General features: G+C 35.1%; 2 protein-coding genes across 6 annotated transcripts in view; one reads left to right on the top strand and one right to left on the bottom strand.

The window, feature by feature from the left end:
- LOC136028656 (uncharacterized) overlaps positions 1-18,585 on the top strand; it is a 100,544-nt gene that overhangs the window by 3,433 nt on the left and 78,526 nt on the right. For 2 of the 5 annotated variants that reach the window (XM_065706503.1, XM_065706491.1), the window contains exon 1: positions 4,234-4,387. The exons of 2 other annotated variants lie outside the window; for them this stretch is intronic. The gene's annotated coding sequence lies outside the window, so the exon portion shown is untranslated. Of the gene's footprint in view, positions 1-4,233; positions 4,388-15,705; positions 15,837-18,585 lie in introns of those variants that run through there. One more of the 5 variants, XM_065706498.1, reaches the window with a different exon arrangement.
- LOC136028679 (ATP-binding cassette sub-family F member 2-like) overlaps positions 1-18,585 on the bottom strand; it is a 335,229-nt gene that overhangs the window by 273,802 nt on the left and 42,842 nt on the right. The gene's annotated exons all lie outside the window — the stretch shown is intronic.

The following is an 18,585-nucleotide window of genomic DNA, read 5'->3' as shown; positions in this document are numbered from 1 at the left end:
GCGACGGTTCTGGCCTCTTTTGCATCCTATAAACGACAATGAGAGATAAAACTCAATGAAAAGACATAAAACGAGACTGCACCCTTTCACCTGGACAAAATCTTGATTAGCACAAAAAATTTACAGACCAAATTTTAACAAAATTTTCATTTATCAACAAGATTTTCATTTATCAATAAGATTTTCATTTATTGACAAAATTCTTGATTTATTTAGATTTAACTTCTCTTACTTAATAATTTATACAGGAAAAGATTCTGGGAAAGTGAAAATTTTGAATTCAATTTGCTTATACTTGTTGCAAACTGCGCCTTCTATTTTAATACAAATAAAATTATAAAATTATTATAACTGTAAGATTATTTATTTGAAATATTGTGCCCCTAAAATTCTGCGCCCGGGGCAAGTGCTCTACCCCTTAAAGTCACGTCTTCGCATCCCCCTGTTCGGTTTCACGAGTTTGAAGTGACAAAATACATGCCATCCAGCATAGTTCATTAAAAAGGAGTTGGTTTACTGGTGGGATTTCGGCTTTGATCTTGCCATTCAGCAAACGTTTTTGCATTAAGAAGTTAACTCTTTTTACGACAGGGGACATATAGGTTTATTCTTTCTGTTATTTCTTCCACAATTCAGTTGCCTAATAAGTATTTCATTTGCTTTCAAAAGTTCTTCAAGAATCAAATTTTCCTAGTGCTAATATTTTTTGACAAGCTACAAAAATTACCGGTCTTTGTGCATTTAAAGTCTTACATTCATATCAATCTGTGACCTTGGGAATGTTTTCATTAACTTGAAAAAAAAGAAGAAAAAAAGTGAAGAAAAAAACCCGTCCGAGTGAACTATTCAGTCGCCTTCCTTCAAGCGTGTTTTTCTTTCTTCACATCTGTGCTATTTAATTGCTACAAGAACATTAGCATTAGCAAAATGTACCTATCAACTATTTGAAAATGTTTTCAAGGTAGGCTTCTCAACTTTTTACGACTGTAACCTTGACATCAAAAGTTAGAAGCCATCTATAAAAAGTACAGATTAAAAGTCAAAGGATAGAAACTAGATTGCGTATGCGAAAGACGAAACCAGCCAGCGTAACTTCGATAAGTACAGATAAGGAAGCTCAACTATCTTCATGAATACGAAAATGAATAAATGGATTTTTTGTTCGTTTTTTTTTAAAACGTGTTTTCAGTCTGCACTTATTAAAGGACTGGGAAGGGGGGGGGGTACACAAAAGGGTTCGAATTTAAATCTCCGATGAAGAGATTTCAACCGTGGAGATGACGACGATCGTTATACTTCTCAATCTTTCCTCTCTAGAAATGGCAAAAGAAGTACCATTTTTTGCGTCATATGGTACTTAGCGATGGAGTTATCAAGAGGAATATACCAGAAAGCAAGTAGATACGAGTAATAAGCTTAAATGATTCATTTAATGTTTCTCTAGATCTTTTGACAGCTTGGTAGCCCTAGGGGAAGAAAGGAGACATCACTGCTACTCAAATTAAAAAGTGATTTCCCTTATTTTTCTAGATGGGGCTTCGAAACTCTGACGAAGGGTTTTAGACCATTGAAAATTGATTGGTTGTCTTAGAATCCGTATTTTTCGGTATTTCGGCACTTTTTCGGAAAAAAAACAGATACTTAGGGGCAAAAAAGCAGAAAGCGACACTTTGCTCTGGCATGATCTCTTTTGCTGCTGAAAAATGAGTCTTAGTATTCAAATTTCTATTCAACTGAACATTTTCCCAATATTTTACGAGCATTGATTCGATATGATCGCCGTTAGAGTTAAAAGACACATTAGTCTTACCCACGCAAAAAATTGATTTTCGTTGTTTTTCAAGGTGTTTCAATATTTCATGTTCTTTTTGAAAATTTACGAAGATTTGTTTTGGCAATAAACTTTTACTATTTGGTTAAAATCTATAATATTCAATATTCTTGGATCGTTGTTAAATGAATTAAATAAAAAGTAACGTGTTTTTCAAGTGAAAGTAAGGAGCAATCTTAAAATTTGAAACGAGCAGAAAACATTCCGTAAATGACGGGAGGGGAGATGCCTCTTCCTGGTCCTTCGCTCATTACGCTGAAGGTCTTTAGTGCTTCAAAACAACTTCTTATTTCAGTTCAATTGTCCTCGAGTTTCAGAAGCCGCTCATAAAGAATTGGGACAAAAAGTCAAATTTCAGCGTAAAGAACAGGGAATGAGAAATGGGGAAGTCTCTGTTCGTTTTAAGTTTTAATGTTGGTCCTAATTTTAAGTTGAAAAAACTTGTTTTATTTAATTTCGGACAGTTTTTCAAATAATATCAGGAAAGCCCCCTCCCCCGTATATAGTTTTCCCTGGAAAATTCCCCCGAATGCTTTCCTCTGTGTGGAAAATTATTCCTGTCTAAATCCCTGCCTTCCACCTCCACCCCCCCCCAATAAAATACTGTATATTTCCACAATAACAAATGCTGTATGTTAGCAATGGGCAAATTGCATAACTTACAGCCCTTTTCCTCAAGGGCTCTGGGGTCAGTGGCAAATCCAGGTGGGGGCGTGCCCCTCTAATGTAGTGGCGGATTTGGGGTTGAGACTGCTTGCTATAGTTGGGTTTGGGACGAAAGTTATTTTGTCTGCCGAGACAATCCATTCCACTATTAAGTTTCAAAAGTGATCACATTCACCAAGCCCAGTTCATTATCCCTAAAAGGATGTAAAGGCTCTTCAAACATACTGTCATACTGACTTGCCTACAAGGCTACGGGACTTGTGATGGGTTTGCAAAATATTGCTGTTAAAGTCAATCACCCATCCAGTCCTGCACATTGAATGAAGGGAAAAGGGATACTCTCGAGCAAAATGGCAACGCTAGTGTCCACTTGGCAGCTGCTGCTTTGCTTAGAGTTACACCTCTTATTTCGCTTTTTTGCTCTACCTCCAGATTTAGCGATGGTCTGGTGTGACACAATTCATTGAGCCAGGCGTCTTTTTCACATTGAACAAGCCTTCTTTAAATATTTCAATCAATTTTTGAGGAGCAGTGGCCATTTCTCTCACAAATTTCTAAGTTAAGAAAAAAAATAGCCTAGTTCTGAATTAAAAGGTTTTGAACTTGATAAAAGTTGCTTTCAATTAGATAGCTATGAAGTAACACTATTTTTCTCTTCAGGATTCAATTCTCTCTCCAATTATAATAATTGTTTGCAATATAAATTTTCTGCAGTAAGTTATAAAGTTTACTTGTTACCAATAATTTCTAATGCTTTTTTAAATTGGACGCATTGCAGGAGCCTTGTAACAGGTAGCGTTGTAAATTGATAAACTGTAAACAAAACTCTCGAGATAGTTTTTTCTAATCTTTCAAGTCCTTTTTAAGGGTCAATCACCCGATATGGCTGAGATATTGCTGATTCGCCTTTTAGATAGACTGCATACACATAGCGTACTTTGTTTAGTTCCAAATCCCCTAAACATTCCCTGAAAACCAGACCTTAATATCCTGAGCCTAAGTAGTAGTAGTGGTTGTAGTATTGGTTGTAGCATTGCTAGCAGTATGCACATACCGTCTTTTTCTAGCGTCTCCGGAAAGTTTCAACTTAATACCCTAAGCAGTCTCTGGGACAATGTTGAAGCTTACTGTTGACAACCTTTTGATTTAGTTTTGATTTAGTTCAATATTCCCTCAACATTCCCTTAAATTTTCGCCTTAATCTCTTAGCCTTAGTAGTAGCCGCAACCAAAGTAGTAGCATTAATGTTAGTGGTACTACCAGATACATAATACCTTTCGGTCAATTAATCAACCACCCAATTTTTCCCTGGAAATGTCAGTAATACCCAAAACCATTCTTGAAAATCGCCCTTTTGACAACCTAAACGGACATAGTGGTTTTGATTATCTCAACACTCCCCTCAGCATTCCCTAAAAGCTTCAACTAAATACTCTTCGCATTTTTTAATATAATGAGTAAAACACAACCCCTTCGCTGATAAATATTGTATGAAAACAATAAACGAATTGCGTAACCCAAAGGATAAGGTTGGGCTTTCTCCCGAGAGAAAATGACGCAGATGAACAAAACCAAAATCGTTAAATAGTTCAAAGGTTTCCTTATCTAGAGGACTTTACTTTTGGTATGTTTTCGTATGTTTTTATGTAAACAATTAGCTAACGAAAGAGTAAATAACGTTCATAAAAAAACGAATGCATGGCAAGAGTTGTTGTTTTCAGATGTTTATAGCCTATAATTAGGGAACCAAAAATGTAAATAATAGATATCAGCAATTTCATGTTTATTATCAAATATTAAAGCAAAAAAGGAAACAGTGCGCTTATCTTTCCTCAGTAGAAACAGAAAAGAGCAGCAATAGTCCTACACGGTTGCGGACATAAAATCCAGGTAAGGAAATAGTTTGTTCTTGAATTTTAATCCAGTTTTCATAATTCTGCCTGTATTCAGACCCCTTCGATTTTTCCTAGATGTTAGGGTATCCTATATACATTTGCTGAGTTTCACAAGAAAACATATGTTTTTACTCTGACAAAAGAGCACAAATGCTTGGAAAACTTATTATATAGAATAAATAATTTTAAAGATTCAGGTTATTTTATTTTCTCTTTATGCAGAACTGTGTATTTTTGACAATTTTTTTTTGACAATACAAAGCTTAACTCACTCGCTATAGTGGTCAGAAGTGCAAAGGCGAAAAATTATTCAGAAAATATTAAATATCACTTTTTTATAGATGGTGAACAGCTTTAAGTTTTTCATTGCGGGGTAGTTTTTACAACGTGATATTTTTTATCAATATTTTTATACCATTTTAATTTCAATGAATTTAACAGAACTTTAAGCCTCAATAGATTTTAGATTAAATTTATGACCATTTCCTCTACCTACCTACGAAGTGTAATTGTTGAGCTCCTTCGAAATTGCTGGTATTTCTTTGTCCGCAAGTTTATCGAAGCAGCCTATTATGCGGCCCCCGCTAAAGAAAATCTTGGACCCGCCCCTGTCTGGCGTTGATATCATCTCCAGAGGCATAGACATTGGACTTTTCAACTATGCTGAACCAGATGGCTATTTCAAAATTTTGATCAGATGTCTTTTGGGAAATAAGGGGTATGAGAGTGGGCTAGATGCCCTATAATCTTATTTTTGAATTAAAAAGGGTACTAAAACTTTCAGTTTCCGTTCGAATGAGCCCTGTCTCGATCTCCTAGGACTAATGGCTCGATGCGATTACCCATGGAAAAAACGAATAAGCATACATCCATGATGCTTCTTCTGGCAAAAGAGAACAAAAAAAAACTGTAGATAGGAATTTCAACTGCCCTGCTGTGGCGCAGGGGGTTTTATCTCAGCTTGGTGATACGGGACCAGAGTTTGAACACCGCTGTAGCAGTACGCAGCAGTGCCGCCGTAAGAACCTTAGAAGTCAAGGTGTGTCGTTAACCCTATACTACTACTAAGAGGTTAAAACTTCTAGAGTTGGATTCACTTATATGCTAAATTTTATGGTGGGATTTTCATTTAGATCGCTTCAGTTTTTGGGATGTTTCCCTCCTTTTTCTAAAACAGATAAATTTCTTATATTCTTGGCTTTTGATGGGTAGCAGATGGGTAGGAATCAGCATCAAAAGCAAATTACATTGATGTAATAACTGTTATCAAATTCATTTTTTTAGAATCTCGGTTACTGTTGGCCCGAGTCACTACTTACTTATTTTCGTTTCCTCGAACTGTGATTTTTTTTCTTTCAGTCTAGATCTTCTTTCAAAACACAATTTTATACTTTTGGTTAAAATGGTCTTTGTTTCATTCTTTACTAGGCTGCACCTATTGCAATGATCATGGGCGGGATGGTTCGACCACACTCTTGTGTGTTTCAAACAGTTGGTGGTAACGAACTGTAGTAAGGAGCGACCCGGCTCAATAGTAACCAAAACTCTAAAAAATTGAATGTTGATATCAATAGCTACATCAAAAGAATCGCATTTTAATGCTGATTTTAAATATATAAGTTTCATCAATTTTAGTCTTACCCATCAAAAGTTACGAGCCTGAGAAAATTTGCCTTATTTAGGAAAATAGAAGGAAACACCCCCTAAAAGTCGTAGGATTTTAACGAAAATGACACCATCAGATTCAGCGTATCAGAGAACCCTACCGTAGAAGTTTCAAGCTCCTATCTGCAAAAATATGGAATTTTGTATTTTTGCCAGAAGACAAATCACGGGTGCGTGTTTATTTGTTTGTTTGTTTTTTGTTTTTTTTTTTTGTTTTTTTTTTCCCAGGGGTCATCGTATCGACCAAGTGGTCCTAGAATGTCGCAAGAGGGCTCATTCTAACGGAAATGAAAAGTTCTAGTGCCCTTTTTAAGTGACCAAAAAAATTGGAGGCCATCTAGGCCCCCTCCCACGCTCATTTTTTTCACAAAGTCAACGGATCAAAATTTTGAGATAGCCATTTTGTTCAGCATAGTCGAAAACCATAATAACTATGTCTTTGGGGATGACTTACTCCCCCACAATCCCTGGGGGAGGGGCTGCAAGTTACAAACTTTGACCAGTGTTTACATATAGTAATGGTTATTGGGAAGTGTACAGACGTTTTCAGGGGGATTTTATTTTGTTTGGGGGTGGGGCTGAGGAGAGGGGGCTATGTTGGAGGATCTTTCCTTGGAGGAATCCGTCATGGGGGAAGAAAAATTCAATGACAAGGGCGCAGGATTCTCTAGCATTACTATAAGAAAACAATGAAAAATAAACATGAAAACGTTTTTTCAAATGAAAGGAAGAAGTAGCATTGAAACTTAAAACGAACAGAGATTATTACGCATATGAGGGGTTCTAAAAATACTTTAGCATAAAGAGCGAGGTATTTAGGAGGAGATAAATACCTTGCTCTTTATGCTAAAGTATTTTTAGTAATTTCAACTATTTATTCTACGGCATTTCTGATTCAGGGGTCATTCTTAAAGAATTGGGACAAAACTTACGATTTAGTGTAAAGAGTGAGGTATTAACGAGGGTACAAACCCCCTCGTATACATAATAAAAATATAAGCTTATGAAAGTTTGTTATGTAAGTTAATTCTTAAGTTACGTATATTTTTTACTAATAAAAACGTTCGTTAAAAATTAAAAGTTCTAGTTGCCTTTTTAAGTAACCGAAAAATGGGAGGGCAACTAGGCCTCCTTCTCCACCCCTTATTTCTCAAAATCATCTGATCAAAACTAAGAGAAAGCCATTTAGCCAAAAAAAGAATTAATATACAAATTTCATTTTAATAATTTATGTGCGGAGAGCCAAAACCAAACATGCATTAATTCAAAAACGTTCAGAAATTAAATAAAAAAAACTAGTTTTTTTAACTGAAAGTAAGGAGCGACATTAAAACTTAAAACGAACAGAAATTACTCCGTATATGAAATGGGTTGTCCCCTCCGCAATCCCTCGCTCTTTACGCTAAAATTTGACTCTTTGCCACAATTCTACTTTTTAAAACACTTAAAAGCTTTAGCGTAAAGAGCGAGGGATTGCGGAGGGGACAACCCATTTCATATACGGAGTAATTTCTGTTCGTTTTAAGTTTTAATGTCGCTCCTTACTTTCAGCTAAAAAAAATAGTTTTTTTTTACTTAATGTCACGAAAGAACTGCTTAAGGGACATGGACTGGTTCTCAGGACTGTGGCGTAAATCGAGGGGGGAAGGCCTTTTCTCTAAATTTTGAAAAATACTTTTTCTATAAGGTCATTAAAACAGTGCTTTTTGTTATTTTCTTCAAAAGAATTGAAAGAAAAACAGCAAAATTTTCCCTTCCCCATGTTTTGAAAATATCTGTTGCCCCTGACATTCTCCTGAATTGACGCCATTGTCTTAGGATGCAGCAAGACTATCTCCCTAGGCTAGCATTCTAATAGAACTTGTAAAAGGGAAATCAAAGGCTCGGCACCCCCTGATCGGGGGGGGGGGTATAAAAACAACCTAAAATCTTCGAAGATTTATTTAGAGCTTATAAACTAGAGTTTTTAAATAGGACAGTGGAATTACTGGGCTGTTGAACGCAGTTTGGACAGCACAATCAATTTCTTGTGAAAAAAAAAGAGAAAAAAAAATACAACCCAATATAAGAACGATTTTTACCTTATCATGATACCTCTTCTTGTTTGGATTGTAAGGAAGACGCTTTCGCATAATTTCATCATCAGAATCAAATTCTGAACCGTTTAGCAGGTTGCTGCAGCTGAACTTGAACTTCAGGTCCCGTTTTACCAAGCAGAGGTTAATCCCACTGCACCGCTGCATGACGCTTATCCCAGTGGATAAATTAACCCAAATTTTTCTATCTGTCAAAGAACGGATTGCAGCTTATTTAGCTTTGAAGCGCAGTAAAAAACTAATAATTTGCAATAGGTTATAATAAGTCCTTTGGGAACTGGGACATACATTCAATAATTCCAGTTCCTTCTTTGACACAAAAAATAACGGAAATGAAACACAATAAACAATTTTGAAAGTGGGGCAAGTGATGCGCATACTGGATACCAGCACTTAACGTGAAATCACCCTTTTAATTTTCGCACCTTGCATATATTTTGTTTTGAAGGGGGGATGGCAGTACTTCAATGAATATAGTAAGGGAAGTTCCCTACGTCTGATTTCACAATTTAGATACTAAATTGACGACAAAATTTAACAAGTTTTGGTTAATGTTTTTTTTCCAAAATTTCCTAACCCTCTGTTTTCTTCCTAAACCCATCATTTCTATTTTCTAAATCCATTAAATTTTATTCTCATTTCGACCCCGTTAATTTTTAATTTTGTTATAGCCTAATGGTTCTATGGCAAATTGGTTTACTATTTGGATAAGATTTTTTTTCTTTAAGACTGCCTGTAGGGATTCTTTTCAAAGTTGGCACAGATTCCCGAGAATGTTGCTGTGCGGACATGATTATTTGAGACGTCCAGCACTATCTACGGTAAATTTTAACCGTTAGTCCTTGTTTATAGGGCGTAACAGGGAGAAGAGCTTTTTTTTACTATGCAAATTTAATCATGCAAAGTCATAGAATGAATTTGTCTAACAGTAATTGATTTTGGTCGTTTGCGTGATCTGTCTAGAGTAGAAAACCCGGACTTTAAAATTAAAAGATGTCATGACACAACTTTATTGGAACCATTGAAAGAGATTTGATAGATTTGGAAGCTATAATTAGGCTTGTACTTTGGGGGGTGTGCGTGATAAAACACAATAAATGTGAATACTAATTCTCTAATGGGAATGACGGAAAAGCGTAAAAATATCGATGCTCAGTGCGAAGGACACGGGCTGAAGGCTTGACCACCGTGTACACACATAAATTCTGCGTCAGAAAAGTCGAAGCACGAAGAGAGGGGATAAAACTGACCCGCCATCATGTGGTAGGAAAGTCGTCCCGCGGGTGCGACATGTAACCTAAATTTAACTTTTAATCTTAACTCAAGCATTGTAAAACTATGCCAACGGGAAGAATGATTTTGGTCGTAATTTAAGATTCCAGGGCGTTTATTTTCATGCTAATAGCTGTTTTCTAAGAAAAAATAAATACAGTAAGTACAAATGGTGCCTGATTTTATCTTAAAACCAAACCTAATTCCTTTTTTCAATACAATAAGAATTTAATTTTTTTTTCACTGGTGCATCGTGATTGCTGGACAAATTTGGCTTTTAAAATGTCATACTTGACATTCTGTCACCTTCTGAGCCACCCTGTCACCTAATGCTAAGCTACCATTTATGAATTAAATGTTAATTGAACCTTAAGCTGTGTTTCTATACACTTTTTCTTTGACTGCTTGAATTCACAATACAAGTAATACAGATCGAATGTAAACAAGTGGGACTAATAGGACTTCATTCGCAGGTTGTTCTTGGAAAATGTTCAACCGTTATGGCTAGTTTTAATTGAATATTGCATTCAGGCATAGTGCTGCCAAGATATTTCCAAGGGGGAAGGAAGATGTTTCTGAAATGATTTGTACTTTTCATATGTTCTTGTTTCCTTGGTGAGGGGTATCTTCCTACCCCCGCCCCGGCGGTGCACTTTTTACAGGAAATTATTTTCAGTCAATTTAAGCTTCAGTCATATTCAAAGTTCTGCCTTCACTTGTCTCGGAAAAAGTTTTACAGGAACTGGAAATCCTATGTTTTCTCCTATCAATCCTTAGAATCCTGTCAGTTTCTGTTATCAAAGATTAAACATTCATGTCTTTGCAATTAAGTTCTAATACCCAAATAGCCTGGATCATGTGTTTTAAGTCGACTGACCTATAACTTGTAACACAGTCGACTTGTGTAATGGTAAAAAAGAGAAGAAGAAACACCAAAGCTAATTTGTTGTATTTTTTTTATCACGTGCTTCGTCAATTCGAGGGAACTGGGTCTTCTGGTGAAATTTAACAATAAAGCAATCGATAGGTCCACACAACGCTGACTAGGGGGAATTTTGAAAATAGTGGGAGGCTGGGTGACTGAATATAGTTCAGTTTTCAGGCTCATCCGCCCGGATTCGTTAAACAAAACTGGTGTTTTTCACACCATAAATTTACCGTAACAACTAAACAGATTATAGGGAGGAGGAACCCTTCTTATTTCTCTTGCAGGCTGATATGAAACGGCCGAAATCTCAGAGGCTTTGATTATGTAATTTGCAATTCCGTATTCGCGTCTTTTCAATTTGATTTAAATGAAAAATCCAGTTTATAAGAGACATTTGTTTTAAGTTATCTTTTTCCACTAGGTCGTCGGAAACTACTTGCTAGCTTTATGGGTTAAACATTTCTTTCTTGTTGTCTAGACACGGCCTGACACATTAGACATTTTCTTATTGTTATGCAAGGCTATGGTCACCAGAATTCATTTCTGGCAATGTTCATTTCTGCAGATGGTATTCTATAAAGATGCTACTATGAATATTTCTATAAATGTTTCTAAAACGGCTGCCAACCTTGACATGTCAGTTAAACGTCAAGTAGACATAGATATGTGTTATTTGGAAACAATAGAATGTTATATACAGGCTGAAAAGACATATTGTAGAATATGATATAAATGCTTCAATTAAGGAGTATAAGAAAACTCTAGATTGTGCTCAAGCAGTGGTGTCTATTCACAAAGGGATGTATTTTCAAAATCTAGGGGGGCAAATTTGTCATTTTTCATTTTTCTTTTATGAAAACATAAAAGTATTTTTCAAAGAAAATTCCCAATAAAAAAAAATTCAAAATCTAGGGGAAGAGCAAAAATCTAGGGGGACATACTTCCCTGCTCTCTATCCCAATTGACGCTCTGGTTGGTAAGGTAAACTCAGCCAAAATCGTGGAAATAGATTTGAGACCAAACCGTCACAAAACGAATTAGAGACTGAACCACAAACATAATTTCTTCCACTATTTAATGTGTGTAGGTTGCAAGACCGTATCCAGGGGGATTCAGTGTTTGATTCCACCACCTCTAAAATGTTTGTCTGACTTGTAAAAGCGTAACTAAAGTGAATATAAAATTTTGAAGTCGTGTTTAAAAGTTTATTTGTAAATCCCATCCCACCCCGAAAAAATACCCCCCCCCACCAAAAAAGACAAAGTCCTGGATACGCCCTTGTTAGTTTGCATCCTCTCCCATCGAGACATCTCTTCGCCAATACCAAACGGTGCTAATCAGCTGCATACTGGGTTTTTATATACTCTATTCTAGTTTATTATCATTTTAAATATATTTTTTTTTTGTGACGAAGTAAAATTTGGGTGGAAGGGGAGAAGGGTCATCTACATGTTATGCATAAGTGGCTCCCGGAAGATTTCCAGGGATGTAAGTGCTATCAGGAACTTGTTTTTGCCAATATTTAAATAGGAAGAGTTCTTGTTCTCATATTTCAAGCATAAAAAACTTGTTTCCCAGGGGACCCAACACCCCTTAACTCCTTTTCGTAGGTGCACATGAAGATAATCTTTTAGTTTTACCCCGGTCGACGTATGATTTGTAGCATTTTCTCTATGATATAGCAAAATTACGAAACGTAAAATGTATTTCTGTCTGACTGAAGTGTCATCTTTGTTTAGTATTTTTTTCGAAGTACCATATTTTCCTTTCATACATACAGGGTCATTGATTTTATGCATCATTATATCAGGGAAGTGTCGCCGTTTTGGTATCTAAATTATTTTACGTTTTAATACTGATTCCCCCTAATCTTCTTCAAGGATTTTTTTTTCATGCTAGAGAACACACCACTTTACGCAAGTACATCAAAATTGAGCCATATTATTTGGCTACACGTCACGATTTCTGACAGAAACAAATAAGAGTTCCAAATAAGGATAGGTCCTTTCCCTAACCCTATTATAGGGATATAATCTGTATAGGGATCTAGGTACTTAACTGTTATAGCGACCGCGCTTAGTTTTTGATCTGTAATTACACCTGTTTTCTGTGCCCACTTGGAGATAATCAGCTTAGTGTGAGTAAGATAAATTACTGTGCAGGTATATTTTAAATAAATACTTAAAATATAGCGGTGGTTAGGTTAGGCAATTGATATATTGCGTTTTGGGTGGCCTGCTTTCTATAATTCTCTTGTGGCTTTTTCCATAATTTTGTCACTAAAGCATTATATTTTCATCATATTTCGCTCTATTTCATTTGGATTAACCGAACTTCACTTCTTTGGTGTGATCGCTATAAAACGCAAGTAACAGGATCTATATATAGAGATAATCTATAATCTATATAGAAAAGATTTCTTACAGATTTTTCACTCTCTCTCGAAAAATTTTTCTAGGAGCATTTAAATATCTTTTTTGCTTTTGTTATATAGCTACCGTTTCATTTTAGAAGCGGTGAAATAATATGTATTATATTTATTTATTTTAAACTATGTTAACTTCTTACAGTGACAATAAAAAACAATTCCATCTTTCGCAATGGTAGAAGGAACAATGACATATAATAGCACCAAAACCTTTTTCAATTGCACAAGGTACAACCTTTGAACTCGAAGGCAAAAATGCAATTTCGCTGGGTGCATTTTCCCATTGCGAGCGAAGCTGTAGGTGGGACCTGGTGATAAAAATGACAATTTTATCATGGCATACGTCTTGTCGGATTGGACAGTACTGACGGGAAGTGGAGGGACTCTTTTTAAAATATAGATTTTTTCTCTTTTTTTTTGATCTTCCCTCGGCAACCAACCAAACCTCCTAATGTTCTGCGAGGAAAGACCCAGGTCTCAAGGCAGGGAGGGCTACAATGTTGAAAACATATGAAATTTTTATTGCTTAATAAAGCCAGCTGGTATTACTTGAAAAAAAAACTTAGAATTACGTCCCCAGAAGGAGAGCAATCTGCTCCCACAATTTCAACTTTTTCAATTGGAACCTATATTAAATTTTAATCAAAAATTTGTATGCACAATAAGAAGACCGTATTTTTGTCTACAGAGAAGCACATAGGGTATGTAAAAAATTTTGTATTCCATACCTTATCACTTTTGTGCGTGGCAAGTATGGATAACAAGCTATTTCAGATTTCGTTTTTCCATCAGTGATTATAAACAGAAAAATGAAATACACTTTGAAAAAAAGAACTGCCTAATGAAAAACAAATAATTTAAATTGGATTTTAGAATAACAATTGCTATTTATGCTTATCCTAACATTAAAGAATAATTACGAGAACAGTTTTTCAGAAATCAAACAGTTCGTGGTAACGAACTGTAAGCAAGGAGCAATACGGCTCAATATTAGGCAAACCGAAACTTTAAGAAACAGAGTTTTGATAATAATAGAAGCATCAAAAGAATAAAATGTCGATGCTTATTCAAAATATGTAAAATTCATCAAATTTAATGTTATCCGTCAAAAGTTACGAGCCTGAGGAAATTTGCCCAATTTTTGAAAAAGAGGGAATACCCCCAAAACATCAATTGATTTTAATGAAAATGACACCATCACGTTCAGCATATCAGAGAACCCTACTGTAGAGTTTTCAACCTCCTATGTACAAAAATGTGGAATTTTGCATTATTTGTCGGAAGAAAGATTGTATTGTTTTGCTGGTAGTAGATCGTATCGTAATCAAATTAAACCACTGATCAAGAAGATCGGGATGGGGCTTATTTGATCAGAAATCAAAAGTTCTAGTGTCCTTTTTAATTGACCAAAAATATTGGAGGGCAGCTATTCATCCTCCCCCTCTCATTATTTTTCCTAAAGTCACCCGATCAAAATCTTGAGATAGCCATGTTTTTTTCAGTATAGTCAAAAAATCTAATAACTATGTCTCTGAGGATGACTTGACCCCCCTCAGTCCCCGGGGGACGGGCTACAAGTTACGAACTTCGCACATAGTTTACATATAGTAGGCTTCGGTTATTAAGAAGTAATTTCAAAAAGCAAAAGTTTTTTTTAGGGAAGTAAAGAGTAAAGTTGAAACTTAAAACGAACAAAAATAATTGCTTCAAATTCTATCTAACATATATCAATAAAACTACTACAAATAAACCAACTAATTATATCTCCCATGTTTATATGACTATAGAAAACTAGCGGAATACAACTTTCAGTACACAATTAAAATTATCTTAAAAACATAAGCATAAAAATAAATACTTTTTTTAATAACCGCAAAGTCATTGAACAGCATACAGAAATATTGGATTGATTTATCAGGTAATATTTTGGTCTCACCAGCTATAATACCTTTAGTGAGTAATAAACAATCTTAAATTGTAAGAAAAACTATTTAGCATTGTTCGAAATAAACATCAAATAAGCCATAATATGAACTTTGGAAATCTCGTAATTTCTCTCTATACAACAGAGAATTTCAAGTTACAGTAAAATTTTAAAGCTAGTCTGTAGTCATATGTAAAATCATCAAAACGATTTCACATCGGACTTGTCTGCAAACTAGCCATGACATGTCCTTTTCAGAATCAAAACGAGAGCCTATCATTTTTTTTTTTTTTGAATGAACTCTTTATTAACTACTAAATTCCAAAAACTATAAATACACACAACCTCCCGGGGAAAGCTCAAACAGCCTGATGTTGGAAGGCTGCAATCCTCTGATTCTCAACCTATTAATTAAAAAAAAAAAAACAACAAAAATTAAAGAAGGACAAAAACACTCTCACTCAATTACCCCTTAATACTAGAATATACATAAATAAAGGCTAACAATAATAAAAAAAAAAAAATTATCTCCCCACTCCCAGTAAATGTTTTTTTAATTCTACTTTAAACGACCCAATATTCGACTGAACCATTGCGTAGAAATTTTAACAAATTAAAGGAAGAGAAAAATTAAGCAACAGCTCTAAAATGCTTTATTTTATACTATAAAAAGTATCCTCAATGGGTTTGCTTTTACTGTAGTTTTCTATAATCCTAAAAACATAGGGAAATACAATTAGTTGGTTTATTTGTAGTAATTTTATTGATGTGTGTTAGATAGAGTGTGAATCAATCATCGTTTTATGTTTCAAGTTTGCTCTTTACTTCCCTACAAAAACTTTGTTTTGAAAAAATTAATCTTTGCCCGTTTTGAATGTAAATTTAATGTAGAAGCATTACTAGTAATGACTTTTTTTATTTTGTCGGGGGGGGGGCAGCCCCTTCATATACGGAATAATTTCTGTTCGTTCTAAGTGTTAATGTCGATCTTTACTTTCAGTTGAAAAAACTTTGATACTACCTTGTTATATAGAACACACGCGAGAAATTGTATCGGGAGCATGAGACAATAATCAGTTTTCATGGCCTTTATACCAGACAATTAGCTTCGACTCAGTGGGAAAATACATTGTAGCTATATTTTAATTAAATATTTAGTTGTTATTTTGGTTAGGTTAGAATAAGTTTGTTTAGGTTACGTATTTAATATATGCTATGCTTTACACACATATACCCCCTATCCCAAATAGCCCAAATTTGTTTCTAAACTATTATATTTTTATCTTACTTAGGTATATTTACTTACGATTAAATAAAAAACCAAGTTTTTTCAACTGAAAGTAAGGAGCGTCATTAAAACTTAAAACGAACAGAAATTACTTTGTATATGAAAGGGGCTGCTTCCTCATCAACGCCCCGCTCTTTACGCTAAAGTTTGACTCTTTCTCTCAACTCTTCTTTTTAAAACAGTAAAAAACTTTAGCGTAAAGAGGGCGGCGCTGATGAGGAAGCAGCCCCTTTCATATACGAAGTAATTTCTGTTCGTTTTAAGTTTTAATGTCGCTCCTTACTTTCAGTTGAAAAAACTTGTTTTTTTTATTTAATTTCTGAACGTTTTTGAATCAATGCATGTTTTGATTTTGGCTCTCCGCAGAGAAATAACTATAACGAAATTTGCATTTTTTGTTGGGGGGGGGCTAAATGGCTTTCTCATAATTTTGATCGAATGATTTTGAGAAAAAAAGAGCGGGAGAGGAAGCCTAGTTGCCCTCCAATTTTTTGGTTAATAAAAAAGGCAACTAGAACTTTTAATTTTTTACGAATCTTTTTATTAGTAAAAGATATACGTAACTTATAAACTAGCTTACGTTAAGAATTTTTTATTCTCTTGTTTTATTACACATATGAGAGGGTTCGCCCCCTCGTCAGTACCTCTCTCTTTGCACTAAATCTTAAATTTTTTGGCCCAATTCATTAAGAATGACCCCTGAATCACAAAAGTCGTAGAATAAATAGTTGACATTACTAAAAATACTTTAGCGTAAAGAGCGAGGTATTAGGAGGAGGTGAGCCCCTCATATGGGTAATAATTTCTGTTCGTTTTAAGTTTTAATGCTGCTCCTTACTTCCAGCTGAAAAAACCTTTTTCATATTTATTTTTTCATTGTTTTTTTTTTAAATAATGCTAGTAAATCCTGCGCTCCCTTCATGGAAATTTTCTTCCCCCATGACAAATTCCTCGATGGAAATTTCCCCCAGTATATCCCCCTCTTTTCAACCCCTCCCCCAACCAAAAAATCCTCCTGAAAACACCTGTACACTTCCCAATAACCACTACTATATGTAAGCACTGGTCAAAGTTTGTAACTTGTAGCCCCTCCCACGGGGACTGTGGAGGAGTAAGTCGTCCCCAAAGACATATTTATAAGGTTTTTCGACTATGCTGAATAAAATGGCTATCTCAGAATTTTGATCCGTTGACTTTGGGAAAGTAATTAGCGTGGGAGGGGTCTAGGTGCCCTCCAATTTTTTTGGTCACTTAAAAAGGGCACTAGAACTTTTCATTTCCGTTAGAATGAGCCCTCTCGCAACATTCTAGGACAACTGGGTCGATACGATCACCCCTGGGAAAAAAACAAAACAAAAAAAAACAAATAAACACGCATTCCGTGATCTGCCTTCTGGCAAAAAATACAAAATTCCACATTTTTGTAGATAGGAGCTTGAAACTTTTACAGTAGGGTTCTCTGATACGCTGAATCTGATGGTGTAATTTTCGTTAAGATTCTATGTCTTTTAGGGGATGTTTCCCCCTATTTTCTAAAATCCCACAAATTTTCTCAGGCTCGTAACTTTTGGTGCGTAAGACTAAACTTGATAAAACTTATATATTTAAAATCAGCATTAAAATGCGATTCTTTTGATGTAGCTATTGGTATCAAAATTCCATTTTTTAGAGTTTTGGTTTCTATTGAGCCGGGTCGCTCTTTACTACAGTTCGTTACCACGAACTGTTTGATTAACCTAAGTGCAATTCTCGCGTGTGTTCTATATAAGAAGGAAGTACCAAAACTGTTTTTATTCAAATTCTGATCGTTTTTCAAATAATGCCTAGAAATCCATGCTACACAAAATGTTGTACACGATTTTGAAGGTGGCCAACATCGACAGTTAGGAAAGAATAACTATATTTCTAAAGAGATATTTAAGGTTTTCAAAACCCGAGGAAAATGTTGGTATGTCCAAATTACTTTACTAATCATCTCCCCCACCCCCCTGATAAACACCAAAATACTTTGGACATACAGGTGTGGAATAGCAATAAACAAAAAAAAAGTTGAAAAGTAAACTGACAACTAGAAAAATATCACAGAAAAAAAAAAATATGAAAATCAATTTTTAGTAATATGATCTCTCTATATACATTACAAATACTTTTATTATGTCTATCAAATAGTATAAAAAGAAAACAATACGAACAAATAAATATAATAATAAGTAATCCTTCTTTGAAGATACAACTTTGAGTTGTCCCAGAGCCATATGCCTACACTTGTCTAACTCCTAAGTGGGAAGGGGTTGGGGTCTGGGGCGTATTTTGTTCCTAGCTGAAAAATAATCATATATAAAGAACAAACCATAATAGGAAAAAAAACGATTAAAGATTTCATCCCTTATCATTCTGATTCGAAACTTAACGCACTAGTAACTGAATTACGGCGGCTGATGATCAAATTATAATCAATTGACTTTTATAGAGTCATAATTGTGTAATGTTAATTCTGTACTATACCACCAATACTTAAGTTCTTCATCCATCGACGCGCTGTGAAACCAGTTTCTTTCGTTTGTTTCTTTCAGCTTAGCGTGAGACAGGACA

The sequence above is a fragment of the Artemia franciscana genome, chromosome 1 (assembly GCF_032884065.1).
Source record: "Artemia franciscana chromosome 1, ASM3288406v1, whole genome shotgun sequence".
NCBI lineage: Eukaryota > Metazoa > Arthropoda > Branchiopoda > Anostraca > Artemiidae > Artemia > Artemia franciscana.
This window is presented reverse-complemented; position numbering and strand designations above follow the sequence as displayed.